The sequence below is a fragment of the Aotus nancymaae genome, unplaced genomic scaffold, assembly GCF_030222135.1.
Source record: "Aotus nancymaae isolate 86718 unplaced genomic scaffold, 86718_ANA_hifiasm-v0.15.2.pri h1tg000036l, whole genome shotgun sequence".
NCBI lineage: Eukaryota > Metazoa > Chordata > Mammalia > Primates > Aotidae > Aotus > Aotus nancymaae.
The window spans coordinates 4,170,159-4,195,082 of record NW_026988450.1 but is presented as its reverse complement, the minus strand read 5'-3'; the positions used below and the strand labels follow the sequence as shown (position 1 = coordinate 4,195,082).

Below are 24,924 nucleotides of genomic sequence, written 5' to 3'. Positions count from 1 at the left end.
TGTGAGACCACTGAAAGCAGGCAGCCCCAAGCCACTGCACTCGCGAGCACCCTAACGTGGATGGGAGGCGGGGGTAGGTGGAGGCCATGCTCTCGCGGGATCTCCCCTACCGCCGTCGTCCTCTGACTTGTCAAGTCCTCGCGTTGTTTGTGCTTGGGGGCGGAGCGAGCGGGAGGGGGCGGGGCCAGATGGGGGCGTACCCGGGCCGCGTATGTCTGCGCATGCCCCCGGGCGTTAGCGGCTCCGGAGGCCGGGACGGTCTGGCTGCTCCAGGGCCCCGCCTCTCCGCTCCGTGTTGGCGGCCGTGTTGTTGTTATTGTGGTGTTGGCGGCGTCCGGCTGCTGCGGACGCCGCCGAGTCCTAGCGCCTGGTCTGCGCGCAGCTGCGGCGGGCCTGATCCACTGCCGCGCCATAGGTAACGCCGCCGCCGGCGGGTTCGGGGTCGTGGGGTGTGCGGGTCCTGCATGTTGGGGCCGGGCGGGCGACGGGGATGCGCTTCGAGGCCAGTGAGCCTGGGGGTCGGCAGCCGAGAGTCGGAGGCAGGGGGACTGAAGGGCGAGCACGTCGAGGGCAGAAGGACAGAGGGGCGGGCAGGTCCGGGGCCGGGAGACTGAGGCACTGCGGGGCAGGTTGGGGGTAGGATGGGCCGGGGGCGGAGGGCTCGGCAGGTCCGGGAGTCGAAAGGGACCCCGCGGAGCGTGGAGGTCGGGAGCTGGGAGCCCGAGGGAGGCCGGGGCACCGCGTCCTCAGGCCTGTCCTTCGGCTCCGATCTGGGCTTGGGGACCAGAGTCCCAACGCTGGCGTCTTGAGATGCCCGCGGGCCCCTTAGGGCCGGTTTGGATTCGCCCAGTGACTTCTGTTGTTTTGGTTCTGGAGGATGAGAATCCTACCTACGTAGGCTCGGGGAAGCCTCGGGGGCTGGGAGGGGACTGAGAGGTTAGAGCAGGCGCCCGGGGCGCTTTTTGTGTGTTTGAGCGTCTACTACCGTTCGTGGGAACTGCGGTACCCGCGTTTTGCTTGGGAGATTTCAGACACCGACGTGGAAAGGACCCACGGGCGGAACCCGAGAGGGTAATTTTGCAAATTCTGGATTTTTGGGAACTTTTACAGTTTTGGTTTTGTGTGTCCTCTTTTTAGAATAGAGAAACCATAGCTATATTTTTAACATTACAAATCATGAGACTCTGCTACGGAGGAAAAAGTGTGATTTTACAGTAGTTATTTTCCCCCCATTTATTTTTTTTAATTACGAAAGTACTACATACTCTTTAAGAAAAAATGAAGCAGCCAAACAATGAAAAAACCTGCCCTCTTTCGCGCCCTCCCCACCATATTTCCCCTTCTTACTACCCAGGGTAGCCAGTATCCAGGTGTGGGTAGTTATTCAGGGTTTTTTTTTTTTTTTTCTCTGTGCATTTATTGAGTGTGCTTTAGAAATAGAATTTGGGATCATACAGTATATCGTTTTATTAGCCAACAATGCATCATGGATATTTCTCCATTTTATTACACGCTCATTCTTTTTAAAGGCATCATTACTATGTATTTATTTCATTATTGTTAAACATGGTTGCCAAGTTTTCAGTAATAGGGTAGCTTTGAAAAGGGCTACTAGCCAGTATTTTGAAGCAGTGTGGCAAAACTTTCAGAATGTCTGAGGCCAGACGAGATACTTTCGTATTAAGCAGATTGAATAATAGGCTTACACATTGCTTAATGGTAGTTTTCATGAGGCTGAATTACTTCATAAAACGCCTTGCGAAATTAGTTTGCTTTTTGTTTTTTTTGGGCTCATTTTTCAAAGTAAATTTTAATTCCATATGGTGAGTTGAACACTTGTAATTCCTTTAACATGAAGTAGCTAATATGTGAAGAAGTTAAGGTAGGAAAGACAGAAAGCTAGTGGCCCTAGCCTGAGACAAGAAAAAAAATAAAAGCGACAGGGATGAAATATTTTGGTAAGTAAGCCATAGGTAGTATACTGGAAGTAGAAGGGTGATACTACACTACCCACTATTAAGTAAGACAGAAAGCTGGGAAATTCCCATTGCATACTGTATTTCTGTGTGCAGAAGAGCTGGAGGCTTTGTTGATTTAATCACTAGCATGTATTTATTAAAAATATACTGTGTGTTCATTTTGGTGCTAGCTTCAAGGGAAGGAACAACTGAGGAAGATAATCATGAACAGCAGTTTGGTTCTAAACATGCATAGCCTGAAATTTTAGGCCAAATTGTGTAGTATTTTATTTGGGAACTGTGCTTGAAACGAATAAAAATATCCATGGCATTTTAGTTATTTTTGGTAATAATATGCTCTTACATATTTCTCATAACAGCAACTTAAGTGACATTCTTCTGATTCTGTAGAGTAACAAACAGAGGCTTTGAGAGAGAGAAAACTGTTCAAGATCCCATTGCTTTTTTTTGTGTGTGTGTGATACTGCGTGCTTATATTCAGGAGTGCATAATCCAAGAACCTGTGTTTTCTGCTCGTTTGCTACGTCCTATGAATGAAAACTGCCTTGCAAAATTGTTGACCTTACAGTTTTTTCTGCTTTGTTTGAACTATTCCTTATAAAATAACTACATGAATATAATCACATGCCTTTAAAATAGTCTAAAGAATATAGTGTGAAACTCTAATGGTATTTTCTTAGATGAGGTTTCTGGTGGCGTTTTATTAAAGTATTAAACTCCTTGATCTTATGCTGTTAACCAAGATGGGGGATTGTGTTACTTTAGTCACTGCTGGGTGCCATGGTAAATTTGGATATTACTGTAAATTGTAGCTCTCACAGCTGTGTATTCCTTACAAACTCTGAGGGATAATCTCATATCAGTAAACATTTTTATGAACCTAGTTGAACTTTCTGTAAACTAATGTGCTGGAAAGAATACAAAGAGGGTCCTAAAAAGTCTAAAAAGATGAAAATTTACTTGTATCATTCTAGATATTTTAAAATATTTGGTAGTCCCTTAAAAATGCCTGATGACACACAATAGAGTGTCATAATATTATGGTTTATTAATCTTTTTTTTCATTTTCCACTATATGTGGCAACTATGTAGTTTAAAGTAATGTGGCGGCTGGGCGCAGTGGCTCACGCCTGTAATCTTAGCACTTGGAGGCCAAGGCTGAGGTCATGAGTTTGAGACTAGCCTGGCCAACATGGTGAAACCCCGTTTCTACTAAAAATAGAAAAATTAGCTGAGTGTGGGGGTGTGCGCCTGTAATCCCAGTTACTCAGGAGGCTGAGGCAGGAGAATTGCTTGAACCTGGGAGTCAGAGGTTATGGGGAGCTGAGATTGCGCTACTGCACTCCAAGTTGGGCTAAAGAGTGAGACTCTGTCTCAAAAAAAAAAAAAAGAAAAAGAAAGGGGCAAATACTAAAATTAATTAATAAAGTATGGTCTGTTGTAATCTGTATTTGAAAAGAATCCAAAATACAGGAAAAGCTTTGACGTTTTACTGGCAATTGTTAAGGATGACAGTTGGATGCATACCTAAGTGGTATATCTGCCATTGATTATCTCTTGGTCAACTTGACTTTGGATGCTGGATGTGAGTGGGTTTTATAGTTAGGTGACACAGAAATATTTCAGCCCCCTAAAGACCTTCTTAGAATATGGGAATCTAACACTGTGTATACATAGTCTCAAAAATTAATGAGCGATATTGCTGATGGGAAGAAATAGCGTATTTTCGTTTAACCTGAAAATCCTTTTCGGAACATATATGCATGGATAGCCAGAAATAAATAAACTATGTCTTAATGATACAAGACATGAATCAGGTATGATTTCTAGAGTTTAAAATATTCTTGGGGTTTAAAAACTAATTTGCATAAAACACTTCTGTGTTTTCTACTGAACACTCTTCAGTAAATTGCAGTCTCTTAAAAACCTTTTGTGATAATCATATTAATTGACGAAATCAGGTTTATAATCTAAAGTTATAATGAGCATTGAAAGAGCTGTGGAATGTGAAATGCTGTGAAGGTCCGTCTTGGTGACTTTCACAAACTGGCACCTCCAGCTCACCCTTCTTAGGGCCTTTGTTCATTTTTCTCTCTCACTTCCTTTAAGGATAGTTAGGTGTTGCCTTTAGGTGTTACTTTGGGTTCAGTTATTTTTAGTTCTCTCCTTTGGCAATCCCACATAGATCCATGGTTTCAAATGCTCATTCCCCACACCCCCTTTGCTGAGGCTCCCAATTCTGTATCATAAGCCTTATTTTCATTCCTAATCTTCAGATTTGCCAGTGTTGTTCTGCCTGATCAATTTAGTAGCTGTCATTTTGTAATTTTAAATCAGTTGATTCAGAATTAACCTTTTTTTGCAAGCCTGATTCTTCTTCCTTGTTTATATTCATGACCTTAGCATTTTCTGAGTCATCTAGACTCAAAATCAAAAGATCATTCTTGGTTCTTCTCTCTCTCTTTTTCTTAGATTTTTTTTTTTTTTTTGTCTTACTGTGGTTCCTGATTTCTCCTATCTTCTTTCAGTTCTTCCAGCAGCCATATACACAGCAAGAGACATTCACCTCTTGGTTTGCCATTCATTGTGAATACTGCTTGCTAATTGTCCTAAATGTAGTCCTGATCATGTTTGCTGCCTGATGACAAGCAAACAAAACAAAACAAACCTTAAGTAAGCACTTGGGTGTTCTTATGTCAATAATGTGCTGAATCCTTTGTTCTCATGTGATCCTTAAAACTTATATTATCCCCATTCTACAGGTAAAGAAATCGGAACTTCATGATCTTAAAGGAGTTTGATCTTAAAGAAGTTTGTAGGCAGAAGAGCTGGTATTTGAATCCCAGTCATGTTTTCTTGAAAGTCTGTGTTTTCTTGAAAGTCTGTGTTCTTGACCACTGTGTGTCTGCTGAGTGGCTCCTGATGCACTCTGGAAGAAAGCTGAGTTCCTCAGTGTTGCCTTTTAAAACTTAATTGACCCCAGTGCCCCTTTCAAAACTTACTTCTTGTTTTAGTTAAACTTTAACTTCAGTCCCAGCGTCGGTTCCAAAAAGAATGTAAACTTCAGTTTTAGTTTACATTTTTGGTTTCTCGTGCGTTTCCATTTCTTGGATTATTTTTTTTTTTTTCCACCATCTCTGCCTTTAGGAGTCCTACATGTGAAAGTCTAGTTTGTACAGCATACACCATATTTCCCTATAGTCCCCCACCTCCCAATCTGTGTAGTATAGTAGTAAGATCTCCTGCACATTCATACAGCTGTTTAACCTGTGATGCTACTTTTTACTCAAAATTTGTTTTGAATACTCTTAACAGTTACAACTGGATTATATATAAGTTGTAATTGGATTATATATATTATATAAGATGCTTGAAGAACTAACTATGTCTTCCTTTTCTTTGTGTCTTCCAATGGGTGCTCAGGAAGTATGGATAAATAAGTATGAAAATGATCACTGGTAAACTACCCCTTTCATTGGTATTTAAGCAGTATGTTTGATTTTCGTTTCTCTCTCTGTCTCACACACACACACACACACACACACTCTCACACACAAATACAATAGCTTGAGTATTTAACGTATGTGTCCATAACAGAACTAAATTTCTTGTTGGTGGGCTATCATATGAATTCTTTGTTTTTAGATTATAAGGTAATTATGTTGTTTATTTAAGACAAATCAGTTTTGTTTTTCTATGTGCACATATCTTTCTTGGTACTGTGTATAAAAGTTTTTAAAATTAATGATTTAACATTTGAATTATTTTCCATGCTGTTGAGTCAGACAAGTTATCTAATGAGCTGCAATATTCTCAGAAACACTCTGACCTCAGAGTTTCTTTATGCTTACATAGATGTGAAAGATGGTACAACTCTGTCTATACTTTAGTGTTGTTTTATTCCTTTTGGTGGTATCAGGAAGCTCCAGTTGGCTGAAATGCCCTCACAGTTTATATATAATTCTTACATTGCTGAAGAGTTCGTATGAAATTTCAGACTTTCTTAAAATAATCTATCCATGTTAATGGTTATCATGCAGAAGTTACAGTATTTTCTTATATCTGCTGTTGTGCCCTGTGTTGTTTTATAGTTCAGCTACCTAATAAGTAATTCTTACCTTATTAAGTAGAAATATAATTCTATTAAGAATTGTGAATGTAGGATAGCTTCATGACAGGAAGAGACATTTTCTTTTTGGAATGTTAAAATGCATGCTCTTGAAGGAATGAAACTGATCTCAAGCTAAACAATTTGTAGTCTACCTGCCTTTAGCTTTATGAAATTAATCACAAGTATTTCTTTGAAAATACAAGTTGTAAGCAATTTTAAAATAATTCACTGACTTTAAAAATAGGTAATATAGGCATGTTTCAGATTTTAAGTGATAACAAAAAATATATAAACTGAAAATGTATCTCCCTCAGCCTGCCATTTACTTTGCTGGTAAGTAGTCACTCATTTCTGGAATGTTATAACAGAAACTAACACTTTGAAGGAAGAGAAGTAAAAAGTAGGTGATCTTTCCTTGTGGGAGAAGATAGAAGTTTGAGAGCTGAAATGGGCATTTTAGGTCCTTTTCTGACCTGATGATTAGTAGGTAAGTGAATAGAGAGAACTGTGGGGTTATGTGAAGATATTTGCTAGCATCCATAGTTGACAATCGAGTTGGAAGAGTTGGGATAGTAGTGGTGATGGGTAGTAGCTACTGTGACCAACTCTCCGTTCTGGGCAATGGTCAGCTCTGCTTGTTCAGTGTTTAGAAATGATACCTGGTATCTGGAACTATGGCCTATGCTAGTATATTTGACAAAGGAAACCTACTCGGGATGAATTTAGATCCCTTTCCCCACACAATGTTTTATGTTGTCATTAATCTTTTTATTGTAAAATTATTGTATATTCAGAGGTAAGATTTAAATTACTAAATCAAATGAAGTTAAACAAGCAGGTCCCTGTCATCCATGTCTGCTCCTCATGGATTCCTGGGGTAATGGTTTTTTAACAGTTTGGTGCGAATCTTTTGAGACTTACATATAAACAGAAACAATATACTTGTGCATCTTAAAAATGTCAGTCAGAATTCTGTTGAATAACAAGTAAATGGAATGAAAGGTCAAAGTCAGAATCTTTAACAAGAGAAGAAGGTGATGGTGGGATACCAGGTAAATATATAATGAATGTTGTTTGATTCCTTTGGACCCGGGGGGCTGTAAATACACACTATTACTGTGTAAACTGTACTGCCTATTTGGTCTCTGTAGCTAGTTTCTCAGGTTACTTCTACAGATCATTTAAGGTTTCTCCAGCTATCTATATATTTTAATGAGGGGCATATAATTTACTGCATAGTGATATATTCTCTTTTCTTTACTTTCCAGGCATTCTATCCTAAATTTGGGATTTGAGTGTTCTTTTTTTCTTTTTCTTTTTCTTTTTTTTTTTTTTTTTTGAGACAGAGTCTAACTGTGTCGCCCAGCCTGGAGTGCAGTAGTGCAATCTCAGCCTCTTGCAACCTCCACCTCCTGGTCTTAAACGATCCTCCCACCTCAGCCTCCGCAGTAGTTGGGATTACAGGCGTGCACCACCACGCTTGGCTAATTTAATTTGTGTGTGTGTGTGTGTGTGTGTGTGTGTGTGTGTGTGTGTGTTTGTAGAGACAGGGCTCTCACTATGTTGCTGAGGCTTGTCTCAAACTCGTGGACTCAAGCCTTCTCCTGCCTTGTCCTCCCAAAGTGGATTACTAGAGTGAACCACCTTGCCTGGCCTCATGTCATTGATTTTTTAGGGTGGTATGTATATGCTGCCTAGGTTCATATGGTTTAGATTTATTTTTAACAGTGGTTCATTTGCACTGACCCATTTCTGAGCTCCTGTGATACTCTTTGGTCAATTATACTTTACTAGATAATTGTGAACGTAATAAGTAAAAACTCATTTATTTGATTTTGCTTTTTTTCTCTGTATAATAGCAGTAGGAATTTATTGTGGAAAGACTAGAAAATACGGATAAAGAAAAGGAGAAACAGGTTAACGGGGATGTTATCACCTGGGACTGGTATGCTTTTTAATTCTGAGGGACCTCTGTGTTAATGAAAACACCACTAGAAATGTCCAGCTTTGTAAGTCTTGCTACCATATAAGGCAGATGCATTATATAGTAAATATACCACATATATGAGAATGCTTGCATTTTCTCTGACCTGGATGCATCTGTGCTGGGAAGTGGTGCTTTTGGTAACTGAGGTTGTGGTACGGCCTTGACTTAACGTATTAGGGGATTTCTGCATTTGTACAGCCAAGCACATGGGGGTTTAGCTGTAGCTTATGGATGCCACAGGTGTGCTGGTGGGTGGATCAGTCAGTGTGTCTCTGTCGCTGCTGCTGCATAAGTAGTGCAGAGGTTTTGTTCTGATTATGTATCATTATATCTTTGTAGTCCATATTTAAAATACTGGGTCTTAAGTTGAGTAGAAGGAAATATTTAGAAATGTCATAGCTCAAAAAGCAAATGCAGAGCAGTCTTTGTTTTAGAAGGGTGGTTTATTTTATCCCTGTTATTCCTGTAAGTCTTGGTATTCTAAATTCTCATGTTTTCATTGTAGTCTCTTGGTGACTAGAATGGATTTTAAATTTCCTGGTCAGTCTTAATACTCAACTGTTTAAGAACAAATTTTGGAATATGTAAAGGCAGTCACTGTAATTTCAGTTTCAAGGAAAAGCCTAGCAGTGATCTTTAGTGATTTAACATGCATTGTAAATCCCGTTGTGAAATAATTATTTTAAATACATCTAAACCATTTTAATGGACTTGACTTTTTCCTATAAATAGAGTAATTTGAACCTTTATTCTTTTATGAACCAGATAAATTAGAAATGGAAAGATTTAGGCATTTTTACAATGATCTATATAAATATCTTTGTATTATAACCATTCATGAAGTTGATTTGGCTTTAAAGGAAAGGGAGGATAATCACCATGGACTTAAAGTAGTTTAATTACATCATTATTTATGACAAAAAGGCTTTATATAAGCTTTTTTTAAGGACTTGTTCAGTTATCACTGTCTAGTAATCACTGTTTTTTAAATTTTACACTTTTTTTCTTTTATGTATATTTTATGGTCAGTGTAAACAATTCCATAAAATAAAAACTTACATTTTATGGTCAGTGCAAACAATTCCATAAAATCAGAGCATAATTATGTAAGTTCAGAATAGATAGTCAATGGAAAATAATACAAGCATAATAGTGAGTTCATTTGCACACACAGCAGCATGCATTTCAACACATATGTCCAAGGATGGTGAATGATGATACTGGGATCAGTCTGTATTCACATAAGCCAAAATTTGTTTCTGAAAATATTTTTTTCAAAAAATATTTTTTTCACATTTAAACTATCAAGTTATGCTTTCCAGAATTAGGCCTCTAGTTTCTAACATCTAAAAACTGATACAGAGCTGAATACGGTGGTTCATGCTGTAATGTCAGCACTTTGGGAGGCTGAGGTGGGAGTATCATTTGAGGCCAGGAGTTCAAGACCAACCTGGGCAACAAAGCAAGACCCCATCTCTATTAAAATAAAATAAATGTTTAAAAATAAATAAATAACTGATATAGAAAGTGTTACAAATGTAACTTTTCTGATTATTAAAAGTTAAAAAATAAGCATTTTCAAGAGTAATTTAAAATAACTGTTGCAAGTTTAATAATGCTGGTGCTCTTCCACCCTAACTCAAGGATGGGATTCTCTGGTTTGGAATCCGTAGCCCAGGGCTAGGCCTCCCAACCACTCCACTTCCTTTCTTCTTCCTTCCTAGGATCTTTGTCTATTCTGGCTCCAGGCAATGTAATGTCTGAGAATTTTGCTGTTTCCAAAGCCCAGAATTCAGTCCATCAGGGACCAAGGCTCAAGGGGTTCTCCACACTGATGAGACTTAGGGGGCTCCTCCTCTAGCCAGCGATACCTGAGTACTGGCTGCCATAGTCTGTATCAGGCTGAGGACCTCTCACCTGCTTTCCCAGTAACAATTCGAAGATTTTATATATGAAGGTCAAAAACACGTCGTTGCTGGGCTTCCATGCAGTGGACGCTGTGACTGCCTCTCTGAGATGTTCTCCAGTCCTCCTGTGGAGAGTGGCCTTGGAAAAGAGCTGGTCAGCGGGGGCTCTGGGGGAACCTTGGAACTGTCAGAATGACTATAATCAAAAAGACAAGATGGCCACGCATGGTGACTTACACTTGTAATTCCATCACTTTGGGAGGCTGAAGAGGGAGGATTACTTGAGGGCAGGAGATCAAAACCAGTCTGAGTGACATAGTAAGACACCATCTCTGTAGTCCTAGCTACTTGAGAGGCTGAGGCAGGAGGAGGATTTGAGCCCTGGAGTTAGAAGCTGCAGCAAGTCATGATCCATGCCACTGTACTTCAGCCACGCCCTCTGTCCTGATCAGAACTCGCCGTAATCACTGGTTTTATTGTATCCTAGGCAACACTTACTAAAATTAATTCACTTCACACTGATAAATGTTTTTGTGTGTACACATGTGCACACACACAAGCATATGTACTTACATAAGGTCATCTGTGGTACACAGCTCAGGAGGCACTATTCACGTAGAATATAATGTTAATGGCATTCCCTGTGCTGCTTGAGGAAAACTGGCATTTTGAAGTCAGCATGAGACCCTGTTAAATTTGGTACTTTTCACATTTGTGTATCACTTTGTATCTTGTCAAAGAGGTAGGCAAGTATTGTTACTCACTTTTTATAGATGCATGAACTGAGACTCAAAGCGACTTCAGTTTCCTCAGTCTGCTTTATTTTCTATAAAATGATACTGGACTCAGCGATGAACAGTGTTGAAGGACACAGGGTTTCGTGTGAGATAGATCCAGAGCTCAACTCCAGTTTTGCCTCCTCGTAGCTATAAAAGCTTACAGAAGTTATTTTATCCCTTTCCTTGGTTTCCCATCCCTAAAACTAATGCTGTTAGAAGCTTTAAATGAGTTAATGTACTCAGAACACCTCAAAGCTTTATGCTGTAAGTGCTCAATTAATGGTGGTTGTACTACTAATAATAAAGGTAATATTCTGTGAGTCATATACAACTTTTCAGAGATTGTGATAGAAAGCGTCGGACCTAACCTAGAAGCAGTATCCATTTTAAGCAGAGGCCACACTTGGACTGACAGCCTCATGCTCTCCTACCAGTGTTGTAGGCAGTAAGTGAGGCAGTGATGACAAAAGGCCGGGGAAGAGCAAGGAGGGCGCGTTCCGTAGTCAAGCACAGACTGTGGAGTCACGTTAGACCCGGCGTAGTTGTGTGTAAAATAGAGCAGATTTGAATCATCTCATGACACAAAAAAGAAACGAGAAATTACTGCAGTGAGAGAGCAAAGTAGTTCCAAGTTCCAAGTGATGGAATACTACTGTGTCTGTTGGTCTCTGAGGTGCTCCTGACATACCATTATCATAATGTCCCTCATAATGACCCTGAGCCAAAGAAATGGTTGGGTTATGCTGGATAATTTGCTAATACACTGTATAAAGACTTTCATTAGTTTGGTTTTAATCTTTGGAACTTAAAGGAGTATTTTTCAGTTACCAGTAACATTAATTTGTCTTACTCGGTGCTAGATAAAAATTATTAAATTTGAATATGTACATTATTTTATTTGATTCTTAAAACTAAGGTAGGTCTTAGAAAGGTTAATGGCCAATGGTAGATAACGGCTATGAGTTCAGACCTTCACGACTATGTTTGATTTTGGGCCTGTTTTTCATTGTTACCACAAAGCTTATTTGTAAAGGTGAGGGTCTGCTTGTTTCTTTTCATACCCATTAGTGCCTTCTACTGTGGGAGCATTACGAAAATCAGGTCCTGCTCCTTTTGTTATCTAGTGTATCTTCCCAATCATGTTTTTGTGATAAACAAAAGTAATTTACCTACAGGGGAATCTGTTTTTAAAACGATGTTCCCTCTTAAGGAGCATTGAAGTATCTTCCTACATTGAAGTAACAATTTTGAATCTGCTACATATATCCTGGTGGATGCCGACAGCTAAGGCAAGGTGTCCACCATCGTATACAGGGTCTTACTCATATTGAACGAACTTCTATAAGCACTCAGAATGAATCTGTATGGTAGATTGTACTATCCTAAAAGTAAAGTAAGAAATTAGGGATGAACCCTAAACAGTTTTAAACTTGAAGTTTATATTTAGGTACAGTTTCTTGTAATAGAGTAAGATATTAGAAACTATGAAAACTTTTTTGTGAAATTGTTCTCTAATGTTGGGACTGAGCATACTCTTTTTTAAAAAAAAAAAAACAACGAAAATGATTGCATGGCTAGATAATTACTATACCAAAAGGTTGATAGTTTTATTTTTTGCAGTGTTTCCAATTGATACTTAAAATTGAGTTTCAGAGTCTTCAGAGTGTCCTTGTACAGTTAGTTTATACATAGTTATTGCTTCAGTTGGAGGATTTTAGATTATCTTAAGAATATAACCTTGTATTATTTACCTATAAGAGAAAATGAATTCCATGTCTGTCAAGGAATAATAAGCATATTTCTTGCTACTGATCCTTTTTGCCGTATTGTTTCTTCACTTGTGTGCTGGATGGGAAATGGGAGGGACGGATTTGGGCTGCCCGTACACATATTTAAGATGGATTGTGTCTGATTTTCTATGGAACAGCATTCTTCTGAAGAGTAGGAGTCAAAGTTTGGGTAGTGTGGTAGGCAAAGAGTAGCCCCCCAAAGAGGCCGATGTTCTGTTCCCTGGAAACTGTGAATATGTGACCTTATATGGCAAAAGGGAATTAAGGTTGCAGATGAATTAAAGTTGCTAATCAGTTTAAGATAGAATGATTATCCTGGATTATCCCGATGAGCCCAGTGTAATAATCATAAGGGTCTTTAAGAATGGAATGGGTAGGTGGAGCGAGAGAACCAGAGAGACAGCAGAAAAGGAATCAGCCCCATGTTTCTTGCTTTGGAGATGGAGGAAAGAAAGGGCCATGAGGCAAAAGGAAAAAAAAAAAAGCACGTGAACACTAGACACTGATGCAAGGGAACAGATTTCTCTTGAAGAACCTTCAGAAAGGAAGTCTCCCCAACACCTTGGTCTTAGTCCAGTGAGACTTGTATCATGAGACCTGTATCAGATTTCTGACCTGCAGAACTATCAGATATTATACTTGTATGGTTTTAAGCCATTAGGTTTATGCTAATTTGCTAGGACAGTGCCAGAAAACTAATACAGGTAAATATACTGTGGCCATTTGATTCCCTATGGAAATGATTTTTAAACAACCTCTTCCAACAAAATATTAAGATGATGTTTATAAAACTGATAAAACTAGTACAACTGTGTTTAAATGGGGGTGGCATTGAGCCCTGCTAGCTGAGCTTTTTTCTCATTTTTGCAGTATCTTGGTGGCACCTCTGAGTTTTTGGAGCTTCTTTCTTTAATGATAAAAGTAGTATACTGGGCAGATGAATCAAAATGACATATAGGATGCCACTGAAATTGGGATAAGTACAGGTGTGATCATCTTGAAGTTCATTGCAGTAATCTAGCAAAAATTGAAAGGGATGTTGACAAGATTTTCACTAAAGGGGATGGGAGTAATTGAAGAGTAGCTGGTCTGAAAGGTGAGGGCTATAGTTCTAGATATTCTAAATTTGAAATAATAGTGAGAACTTCCCTCCCCAATGAAATTAATCTAGAAACTGATTGAATGCACTGGAAAATTTCTTCTAAAGAGGATGATGATTTTGAATAAGTAGAACAGGAGAAAGGGAAGATACCTGTCCTGAAGTCTCTTCAGCAATATGTTAGAGGAAGGACAAAATGAACAGCTATTTAAATTTCAGAAAAGCAGACAGAAGTTGAGGTCCTTGTGAATTTGCTATAAGAATTCTTACCAGTGGAGGAAAGAGCCGTGTGCTTTAAGGAATTGTACATAGTCTTTGTTCTTAGTAGGAAAGAATATCCCTCTGCATTCACTCTAAGTGCACAGAAATGCATTTCCACCCTAGGCTCACTAGCTGTTAAAGGAGAAATTACAGTAATGCCATTGGGTAACACAAAATAGAAAAAAAATTGTTATCTTTGAAACTAGTTTTGTTTTTCCAAAACAAGTATACCTTCTGACCCAGCACAAACACACATGCCCCTATAGAGACATAAGGCTGTCTTTCTGACAGTTACCACTCTTCTGTGGTGTTGAGTGTATTGCATTTTAGTACAGTAGCAAAGTATGTGATTTTCTTGGTGTCATTTACTGTTGATTTGTAAAATTGTTTTTCTGCAGATAGCTCCTTTGCGAATTTGTATTTTTAGCCTGCCTACCCATGCCTGCATGAAATTTAAGGAATTTTTCAGTGATTTTATTTTGTCATTTCCCACGTGTGTTAATAATCATGTAAGTTTATAGGGGAGAAGCAAGGGTACCAGAAAGAACATGTGCTTCAGTTAACAAGCTCTTTCCAAGTTGACTCCAGTAGATGAAGCTGCTTGGGCATCCTCCTGTCTAAACGTTTCACTATATGACGTGTCCTAGGCGGGAACTTGAAGGTGGCAGAATTGATGACTGCCACCCTCAGTACTCTTAGTCACTGTTGGTCTCTAACTTCCCCTCTCTGATCAGAATGACAGCTCTCTTAACACAGAAAGTGTGGTGACACGTGTTTAAAAATTTGCCAAGAAGTGAAGATATCCGCCCTGCCATGCTTAGAAGTTAAAAGGATGAGAGAATGTTTGTGGGATGTAGTAATTTAAGTCAAATTGAGGCGGTTGTGGATGCTTTGTCTGTCCAAGTATCTATCTGTTGTGTTTTACTTAATTTTATTGCTCAACTGCTGTCTTTATTTCATGACTTGTGAGGAATCTTTCTGGTTTTCAGGATTCTATCAATCTGGGTCCAGTCAGGAAAGAGAAATCACGCAGTAATTTGAGCAGAGAATGTTTAGTGTAAAGGATTATTTACTGTAACAGAGCTAGTAGGAAGTACAGAGAGTGCTACCGAATATAGAAATAGATTTAAGGAACAGCCACTACTTCTAGAACAATTGAGCACTCAAGAAAGAGGCCTATCCGGACTGACATCAGGTCTTGTTGGAGAGGGTACATCAATGGCTTATTGGATGGCAGAGAAGATGATGGAATTTGCCAGAAATCTACCTTCTAGTATACCAGAGAAAGATAGATGTTCCTAGAGAGGCATTTTGCCAGAGGCTATGTTCTACAAACTGTCCAAACAAGAATGCTGGGGAAGGTGTCTGTTGTCATGCACTGCAGCATCCTGGTGCTGGGGAAGCCTGCCAAGCAGTGCACCAAGCCGGGAAGCAAAGTCCTTTCCCTTTGCAGTGTTTTCTCCAACGCTGTCTGCTGAACATTACGTATCAGTTGGGATTGAGACAGGGGTGTTGAATATTTGTGTCTAATCGCTGGTGAGATCAGGGCAGCATACCACTGCACTAGGGTTTCCTTGAAGAACAAACCTGCTACTTTATTCCCTTTTGCCGTTTGGAAACTTTTAGATAAAATGATGGTACACTCCTTTTGACTTAGAGGCCAATTCCTGCTTTTGTGTTTGGTTTGTGGCAGTTTCCTGCTTGCATCCTGTTTCCTATTGACATTTAAAAATGTAATTATAGTCCTAGACCAAATATTTAGGCACTGCTTCTTTTTACTGCACTGACTCAGATCAGTGGCTCTGTCTATAGCTTTAAGAGGTACACCTGTTTTATTTTAACAATATAAGGTTTTTGTTGTTGTTGTGGTTTTACCAGCAACAGACCCAAAGAAGGCATTTTATCTCAGAAAATGTCACATTTTATAGCCTTTATTTTAGGATGTATTGAAAGAAACTGAAGACACTGGAGCCACAAATTCTGTCAATATGCCCTTGAATAGTAGTTTTGTCTGATTAATGACAGTGAACTAGATAATTTTATGATTTTCTTTGTAATTATTTCTCTTGACCTGCTTTTCACAAATATCAAAGTGCCATATTTTGTTTGGGTTCATTGGCACAAGAACATTTATGAACTACGTCTTTGTTTTTGTGAACGCAAATGGTTTTAAAGTTCTGGAATGAGGTTTTTAGATGTCAACGATATAGTGTGACTGATTTTTACTTGGCCTCATTTTATTGCTTTTGTCACAGTATTTCAACTGCAGAGAATTCAGATGCCAAAAAACTCTTGTAACCTTATGCTAGGTAGGTCTATACATCAAGGGAATGATTTAGAAAATATACACACCTATGTTGTTTTCACGGTGACTTTTGGAACACATTTAAAAAGTCTCTTGGGCATTTGCCAACCTTTGTGTACCTCCTTATACTTAATATTTGTAAAACTGTTTAAAATATTTGATCTTTTGTAAGATTTACTATGGTTTAATATTGCATTAATAATTCAGAAGAAAATCCGTTGAATTTCTTTTCTCTCCCTGTGTTTTTGTGTGTGTCCCTCTCTTAGTGTCTGTCTATGCATCTGTCTATATTTTGCTCTCTTAATAACAGTCTCACCACTTGCCAGCCTTAGGGCACTGAGGTACCAACTCTTTTATCTTTAGTGGAAACTGTGGCATCTGTACTGGAGTCCTCTTTGCTACTTAACTTAATTCAGACCGTGGAAAATTACAAGTTTAAATACTTTATAATCTGATAATAATACTTTTGGTTTCATAGGTTTTATTTCATCTCATTATTATATTCCTTGTTGATTAGCTCTTATTTTGAGCTCTGAAACATTTACCTTGTCTGTTTTTTTTTTATTGTGTCTTAAGTATGATATTCACAACTAAATTGTAAGCTTTTAAAGACTTGCCTTTTTTCTCCAATGAAATATAACACCCCAAACGGGCTGTGTTAATGTCCAGTGGAGTGTGTAGTTTGTCACGTACATAGATGTGTGTCTTCTGTTATTTTCATGATCTTAAATAACTAAGAAACTATGCTCAGTTACTCATTAGCAGGAGTCTTGAACGATATCTTTGTTACAAGGCAATTAAGTGTCAGAAGTAAACAAGTGACTAGCATATAGAGCCTTACTTTGAAGAGGCCATAGTCAAGTGGGTGGGAAGCAGAAAAACCACTTTTTGGGGAGATAATACAGAGATACATAAGCTCAGGGTGTTTGAGAGCTTTTGAAAAAAGGTAGTTATGGATTGAATGTTCATTTCCTCCCAAAAGTCAAATGTTGAAACCCTGATCCTCCCCTACCCCCTGCCCAGTGTAGCTGTACTTGAATATGGGGCTTCTGAGGAAGTAATTACGATCATAATGGTGAGGCCCTGATCCAATAATGTCATTTTAAAAAGTGATACCAGAGAGCTCCCTCATGTTTTCTTGTGTGTACAAAGAAGAGGTCATGTGAGAACACAGCAAGATGGTGGCCATCTGCAAACCAGGAAGAGAGATCTTACCAGAAAGTGACTGCTGGCACTTTGATCTTGGACTTCTAGCTTATTTGAGAAGATAAGTTTGAGTTGTTTAAGCCACCTGGTCTATGGTATTTAATTATGACAACCTGAATAGGCTAAGTCTCGTAAGTGTTTTGGGGTTGGGCTTAGAGATTTCTGGGAGGAGGGGACTTATTAGTGGGATCTTAGTGGATAGCAGGACTTTCTAGGTAGAGACTTAATGCATATGCAAAAACATGGAGGCTCGAAGAAGTGTATTGTGGTTAAGGGAACTTCAGCAAAGGCTGTGGGAGGAGAGATGGCTGGAGGTGGTCCCGAAATAGTATTCAGGGCTCAGGTTAGATAATGCACTTTTGAAATGGAAAAAAGTGGAGCCCAGATAGGAGCAAAGTTGTGTGGCTTTGGAGTTACACCAAGGTTTTAAGCCCACTCTAAATTTCTTTCTTTGTAAAATGGGTGTAATAAAACCTACCTTGAAGGTTTTTTTGTGAGGAATAATTGAAAGATAATTCTAAAACATTTGGTTGAATGCCAGACAACTACTAAGTGTAGTAATTATTAATTAAGGTGGACAAAATGAGATCTGTTGGGTCCCAAATAAAGGTTGAACGTACTACAGTCTGCCTATCTTTACATGCAAATACAGATGTTATCATATTTTGTAATATTCTTGTCAAATAGGGTGACAGTTTGGCAAGTTGAGGCTTTTTGTTTTATGACCTGTTTTTCTGTGGAGGATGAACCAGGACCTTTTGTTGAATTAGGGAGCCTCCTCTTGAGAGGTTCTTGTTGGTTATAGTGGTGGAAATGAATTTGCTGGTGTGGCGGGGTGGGAGCCAGAGGTGAATAAAGACAAGTATTGCTGGGCATTGTTGAAAATCTAGTTAAGCTTGAAGAATATAAATTTGTAGTGAAGCCAATACAAGCACTGGATTTCTTTCTTAAGCAGCACTTCATAATATAAAACAGTCTGTGAAGAATAGAGATGCTTGTTCCAGGATCAGAAGTTTGCAGGATGAGTGAGTCAGAAAGTTAGAATGAGGAGTTTTGAGAGTAATGAAGAATCAGTAAGTGAAGCAGTGTTCATGAGATGAGAGTAGGCGTTAGCCAGTGGTGGCCCATGGGCCAGACTTGGACTGCTGTCTGTTTTTGTGTGGTCTGTGATCTAAGAATGGTGTTTACATTCAAATGGTTGAAAGAATATTTTATGACACGAAAATGATATGACCTTCCAATTTTGGTGTCTAGAAATAAAATTTTATTGGAATACAGCCATATTCTTTCACTTACAAGTTGTCTATAGCTATTTTTGCCCTGCAATAGCAGGGTTCAGTAGTTGGGACAGAACTATTACCTGCAAATCCTAAAATGTTTACTGTCTGGCCTTTTCAGAAAAGGTTTGCTGATCCTTGGGGTAGAGTACTAGTGACCATTGACTGTAGTGGCAGAAAAAGAACAAGTGAAGTAGACATAAAATCAGGTTAGAGAAAAAAGTAAGGATTCAGGTTGGACAATTGGGTGATGTAAGTCCTCGGTTAAAGGTGTCGTAGTTGTTCCTTTGGAGATTGAAAAGGTTGTCGATGTACACTGAGGATGCCCATGGTATTGGCATTATGGTATGAGTTGGAGAGCAGAGAACACTGCAGTAGAGAGGCTAGAATTCCCAGTAAAGGTGGAAGAGTTGATATTTCCTAAGGATAGGAAGTGGGGGATTCTTATTTATATAAGAAAACGTAGTAAGAAATAAATATAAACAAGTTTACCTACACCTTTTTCAGTAAGTTTTTTTAAAAAACATCATTATGAATCTTAATAGGCCCAAAGTTGTCTTTGTAATTTTGCATTTTAATTGCCACTGAGGTCAGGCATAATTTTGTATTTGCTGGTGATTTAGTAGTTCTTCTGGCAAATGCCTGTTGTCTCCTCTGCCACCTCCCCTTTTTTTTCATTAAAAGGAGACAGAATTTTGCTGTGTTGCCCAGGCCAGAGTGCAGTAGTGCTCTTGTAGCTCACTGTCACCTCAAACTCCTGGTCCCAAGGGATACTCCTGCCTCAACCTCCTGAGTAGCTAGGACTACAGGTGCGTGCCACCACCTATGCCTGGCTAATTTTTAATAACTTTTTTCTTTTTTAGAGATGAGATTCTCGCTCTGTTGCCTAGGTTGGTCTCTAACTCCTGGCCTCAAGCAGCCCTCCCAAGGCACTGGGATTGTAGGCATGAGTCACTGCACCTGACCTTCTGCCCTTTTATTAAAAAAATTAAAAATGTTTCTTTGTAAATAATTCTTATAAATTCGGATATCAACCGTTTGCCACATGTTGCAGTTTTTTTCCTAGTTTGTTGTTTGTATTTTGATGTTTTACTGTGTGCTAAAAATGGTCATTCTTACCATTTTTATGTTTTACCCATGCTTTCTAATTTAGAGTACCTTCTCTACCTGAAATGAGATACATAATTGTCTCTTTTTTTCTGGTTATTTTTATTTTGCTTTAATTGCTCAGAGCCACGTGTGTGACTGAGCTTTAATTGAGTAGAACCTGTTGACTCATAAATTGTAAGTACTCGGTTTTCACAGAGTTTCATTTTCCTATTAATCTGTATTTTCCTGGACCTGATTTATATATGAATTCTTTTTTTTTTTTTTTTTTTTTTAAAGAAAGAGAAAGAATAAAGAAAAAGAATAAAGAAGAGGAGGAAAAAGGAAGAGAAAGAGAGAGAGAGAATGGGAGTATTGCTTTCTTGCCCAGGCTAGAATGCAGTTTAGTAATGGGTATTGAAAACCTCTTTTATACCAATAATTATACTTAATGTAAACAGGAAGGAATAAGGGAAGAAAATAACAAACGAGCAGCCAACCAATATTTCATTTAAACCTATGAAATGATACGCGATTACTGAGGAGTGATTTACTTCCAATTATGTAGTCACTTATGGAATAGGTGTGAGGTGGTAATGTATGTTTTATGTATTTGAAGTGGAGAGTTCTATAAATGTTTATTAAGTTTACTTGTTCCGGATCTGAGTTCAAGTCCTGGATGTCCTCGTTAATTTTCTGTCTCGTTGATCTATAAAATCATTAGCTCTTCTTGTTACATTGATCCTTTTGCCATTATGTAATGTCCTTCTTTGCCTCTTTTGCTCTTTGTTGCTTTAAAGTCTACTTTATCAGAGGCGAGAATTGCATCTCCTGCTTTTTATTTATTTGTTTATTTTTACTCTCTGATTGGTTGATAAATCTTCCTCCTTCTCTTTGTTTCGAGTCTTTGTGTATCGTTGCATGTGAGATGGGTCTGGATGCAGCATACCAATAGGTTTTGGCTTTTTATCCGATTAAAATATATATAACTTTAATACTGGCATTTGATGCTAGCTGGCTGTTTTGCCCATTAGTGTAAATTTTTCGTTGTGTTAATATTCTTTTCTTTTTGATATATTTTTGGAAAGGCTGATATTGGTTGTTCCTTTATATGTATAGTGCTTCTTTCAGAAGCTCTTGTAAAGCAGGCCTGGTGGTGGTGAACTCTCTAAGTACTTGTTTGTTCGCAAAGGATTTAATTTTTCCTTCGATTATAAAGCTTAGTTTGGCTGGATAGGAAATTCTGGGTTGAAAGTTCTTTTCTTTAAGGATGTTAAATATTGGTCCCCACTCTTTTCTGGCTTGTAGGGTTTCTGCTGAGAGATCTGCTGTAAGTCTGATAGGTTTCCCTTTATGGGTAACCTGACCTTTTTCTCTGGCTGCCGTTAGTATTTTCTCCTTCATTTCAACCCTAATAAATCTGGTAATTATGTGCCTTGGGGTTGGTCTTCTTGAAGAATATCTTTGTGGTGTTCTCTGTATTACCTGGAGTTGAATATTACCCTGCCTTGCCGGTTGGGAAAGTTTTCCTGAATGATATCCTGAAGAGTATTTTCCAACTTGGATTCATTCTCTTCATCACATTCAGGTACACCTATCAAACGTAAATTAGGTCTTTTCACATAGTCCCATATTTCCTGGAGACTTTGCTCCTTCCTTTTCATCCTTTTTTCTCCAATCTTGTCTTCTCGTTTCATTTCACTGAGCTGGTTCTCGACTTCTGATATCCTTTCTTCTACTTGATCAATTCGACTGTTTAAACTTGTTCATGCTTCGCGAAGTTCTCGTGTTGTGTTTTTCAGCACCATCAATTCACTTATATTCCTCTCTAAATTGTCCATTCTCGTTAACATTTCGTCAAACCTTTTTTCAAGGTTCTTAGTTTCTTTGCATTGGGTTAGAACAAGTTCTTTTAATTCACAGAAGTTTCTTATCACCCATGTTTTGAAACCTGCTTCTGTTATTGGAACACACTCGTAATCTAGTAAGCCTTGTTCTGTTACTGATGAGGAATTGCGATCCCCTGTAGAGGGAGAGGCATTCTGATTTTGAGTATTCTCTGCCTTTTTACGCTGATTTCTTCCCTTCATTATATATTTATGCGTCTGTTGTCTTTGTAATTACCGACTTTCTAACTAGGTCTCTGAGCAGACGTCCAACTTGTTGACTCCCAGTGCCGAAGTCTGAGCAATCCACTGCGCCGGCCAAAACAGTGGTGTTAAGATGGATGGTGCTTTTCTGCCCGAGAATCTCCGGACTCTGCACCAAAAACTGGCACGCTAAGGTGCCAGCTAAACCGCTGCACCGGCCACAAGAGTCGCCCTGGCGACACGTGGGGCTCCTCTGCTGGGAATCTCCTGGTCCGTGAGCAGCAGATATTCGTCTCAAAGTGTGGCGTCCTCTCGTTCTCTGTGCTTTCACTGGGAACTACGAGCCCGAGCTGCTAGTGATCAGCCATCTTGGATCTCTCTCTTATATATGAATTCTTATAGCCCACCTCAAATTCTTAAATGATAGTTTGCTGGGATAATCATGAACATGGATATACTGGCTTTAGTTTTAATTTACCGTTTTCTTTAAAGCTTTGTTGATTTGTTAGAGTTTGTTCCTATGACTTGGTTTTGGCTTTTACAAGTTTCCTGTTACATTTCCTATTTTATTTTATTTTAGTCATGCCACTTTTCTCCAACTTAAACTGAGATTAACAATATGGCATTCATTCCTAAGGTGATTTTTCTTTTTTTTTGTTCCTGCAAGTGACAGGTCTAGCTAGGAGTGAGCTTTAGGAAATATATACTGTGAAGGAATTATCTTTGCTGATTGCTCAGATCTTGCTTTTTTTTTTTTTTTTTTGGAGACGCAGGGCCTTACTCCGTCTCCCAGGCTGGAGTACAGCGGCATGACCACAGCTCACTGCAGCCTTGACCCCCCAGGCCCAAGCGATCTTCCCATTTCAGACTTCTGAGTAGCTGGGACTACAGGCGCACGCTATCACACCTGGCTAATTTTTAAAATGTTTTATAGAAAGGGGGTCTCACTGTGTTGTCAGGGCTGGTCTCAAACTCCTGGGCTCAAGCAGTCCTCCCACCTTGGCCTTCCAAAGTGCTAGGATTACAGGCATGAGCCATACTCATAGTTTTAAAAGTCAAATTGTCTTTCACCTATGTCCTGTCTGCACAAAATAGCATTCTTTCCCATTAATCTGCACATTCCCTTTAGGCTTTATTTATTTATTTCGAGACAGGATTTCACTCTGTCACCCAGGCTGGAGTATAATGAGTGATCACAGCTCGCTGCAGCCTTTACCTCCTGGGCTTTTTAAAAACATCATTATGAATCTTACAGGACCAAAGTTGTCTTTGTAATTTTGCATTTTGAGGTTCAGTGGCAATTAAAAGGGATTGTCTTACCTCTACTTCCTGAGTAGCTGGGACTATAGTCACAAGCCACTATGCATGGCTAATTTTTAAAATTTTTTGTTGAGATGAGGGTCTCACTATGTTGCCAGGCTGTTCTTGAACTCCTGGGCTAAAATGCTGGGATTACAGGCATGAAGATCTTGCTTATATTTTAACTCATAATTCGTGTGTTTATATAACTTCATTTTGAAATAGTTTCAAACTTACAGAAAAATTGTGAGAAATCGTACAAGGAACTTCTTCCTATGCACCAGGAGTGTCCAATCGTTTGGCTTCCTTGGGGAAAAGATTTGTCTTGGCCCACACATAAAATACACTAACACTAAGGATAGCTGATGAGCTAAAAAAAAAAAAAAATTGCCAAAAAATCTCATAATGTTTTTAGAAAGTTTATGAATCTGTGTTTGGCTGCATTCAAAGCCATTCTGGGCTGCATGCAACCCACGGGCTGTGGGTTGGACAAGCTTGTTATATACACCCTTTGCTTAGATTCACAATGGCTTACATTTATGTATCTTTTTATTTTGATAGAATTTCAAGGTTTTGGAAAAACTGGCACAATAGTACAAGGAACTCCAATACACCCTTTGCTTAGATTCATTTAGTTGCTTGCATTTTGGTGCATTTGTTTTATTTTACACACACACGCATGCACAAACGCATTTGTTTTCTGAACCATTTGGAGTAGTTTGAAGTAGTTTTTTTCTCTTTTTTTAAACTTTATTATGAATTTTCTAAGAACAAGGATGTTTTCTTAGGGAACCACAGTATAGTTATTAAAATTAGGAGCTTTAATAATGATATAGTGCCATTTATATATAATCTGTATGCATATTCTGCCACTTGTTTTTAATAATGTGACCTGTAGGTATCTTTTTCTTCCCCCTTAGTTAGGATCTAGTCCAGGAATATCACTGATGTGAAGTATCCGTCTCAGGGCATATGTCGGTTTGGCTCAATGTTGGTGAAGTTAGTTTTGACTACTTCAGATGGCCTTCATTGGATTTCTCCATTGTGAAGTTACTGTTTTGTCCCTTTGTTAGTTTGTAACTTGTGGTGAGATACTTTGAGATTATGCAGATAGTCCTATTCCTCACCAAATTTTCACACACTGGTTTTAGCATCCATTTGTATTTTTCTAACACCATTATTTCTTCTGCATTTATTAGTTGCCATTCTAACTGTGAGAACTTTTCCTTCTCCCCCAGCTTATTTGTTCATTCATCACTTAGGTATGGACTCTTTGATTCTTATTTTATTTTATGACTGTTATCATCAATCACTATACTTAGATACCCAAAATGTACTCAGTTTGGTCAAGAGAAGACTCTTCAAGCTGGGTTCTCTATCTTTGACATTTCCTCATCAGTTTTTCAGGACTTTCATAATTGTCTTAAGAATATATTTCAGACTCATTATTTTCCTGCCTGATTTTAGGAGTCAGCCGTTTTCCCAAGGAACCCTAGTTTCTTTTTTTTTTGCTTAGGAGAACAGTATTTAGAAACCAAGATCTGGGGGCTAGGTTTTCTTATGGTTAGTGGTGTGTTTTTTACATCTGCCTGTGTATTCTAGGCCTTCATAAGCAAGGAAAAATATGTATCTGTGTGCATTTCTGCAGTTTTCTATTTTGTGTGTGTGTGTGTATTTATGTATATTTTAAAATCAAACTGTGAGTTCTCACTGACTCCTCCATTTCCATCCAACATCATGAAATACAG

General features: G+C 38.7%; 1 protein-coding gene across 1 annotated transcript in view; it reads left to right on the top strand.

The window, feature by feature from the left end:
- Positions 1 to 349: 349 nt before the first annotated feature.
- The window catches only part of PCMTD1 (protein-L-isoaspartate (D-aspartate) O-methyltransferase domain containing 1), an 87,599-nt gene continuing 63,024 nt past the window's right edge, over positions 350 to 24,924 (top strand). Inside the window, exon 1 of the mRNA XM_012442935.2 lies at positions 350 to 415. The gene's annotated coding sequence lies outside the window, so the exon portion shown is untranslated. The remainder of the gene's footprint in view (positions 416 to 24,924) is intronic.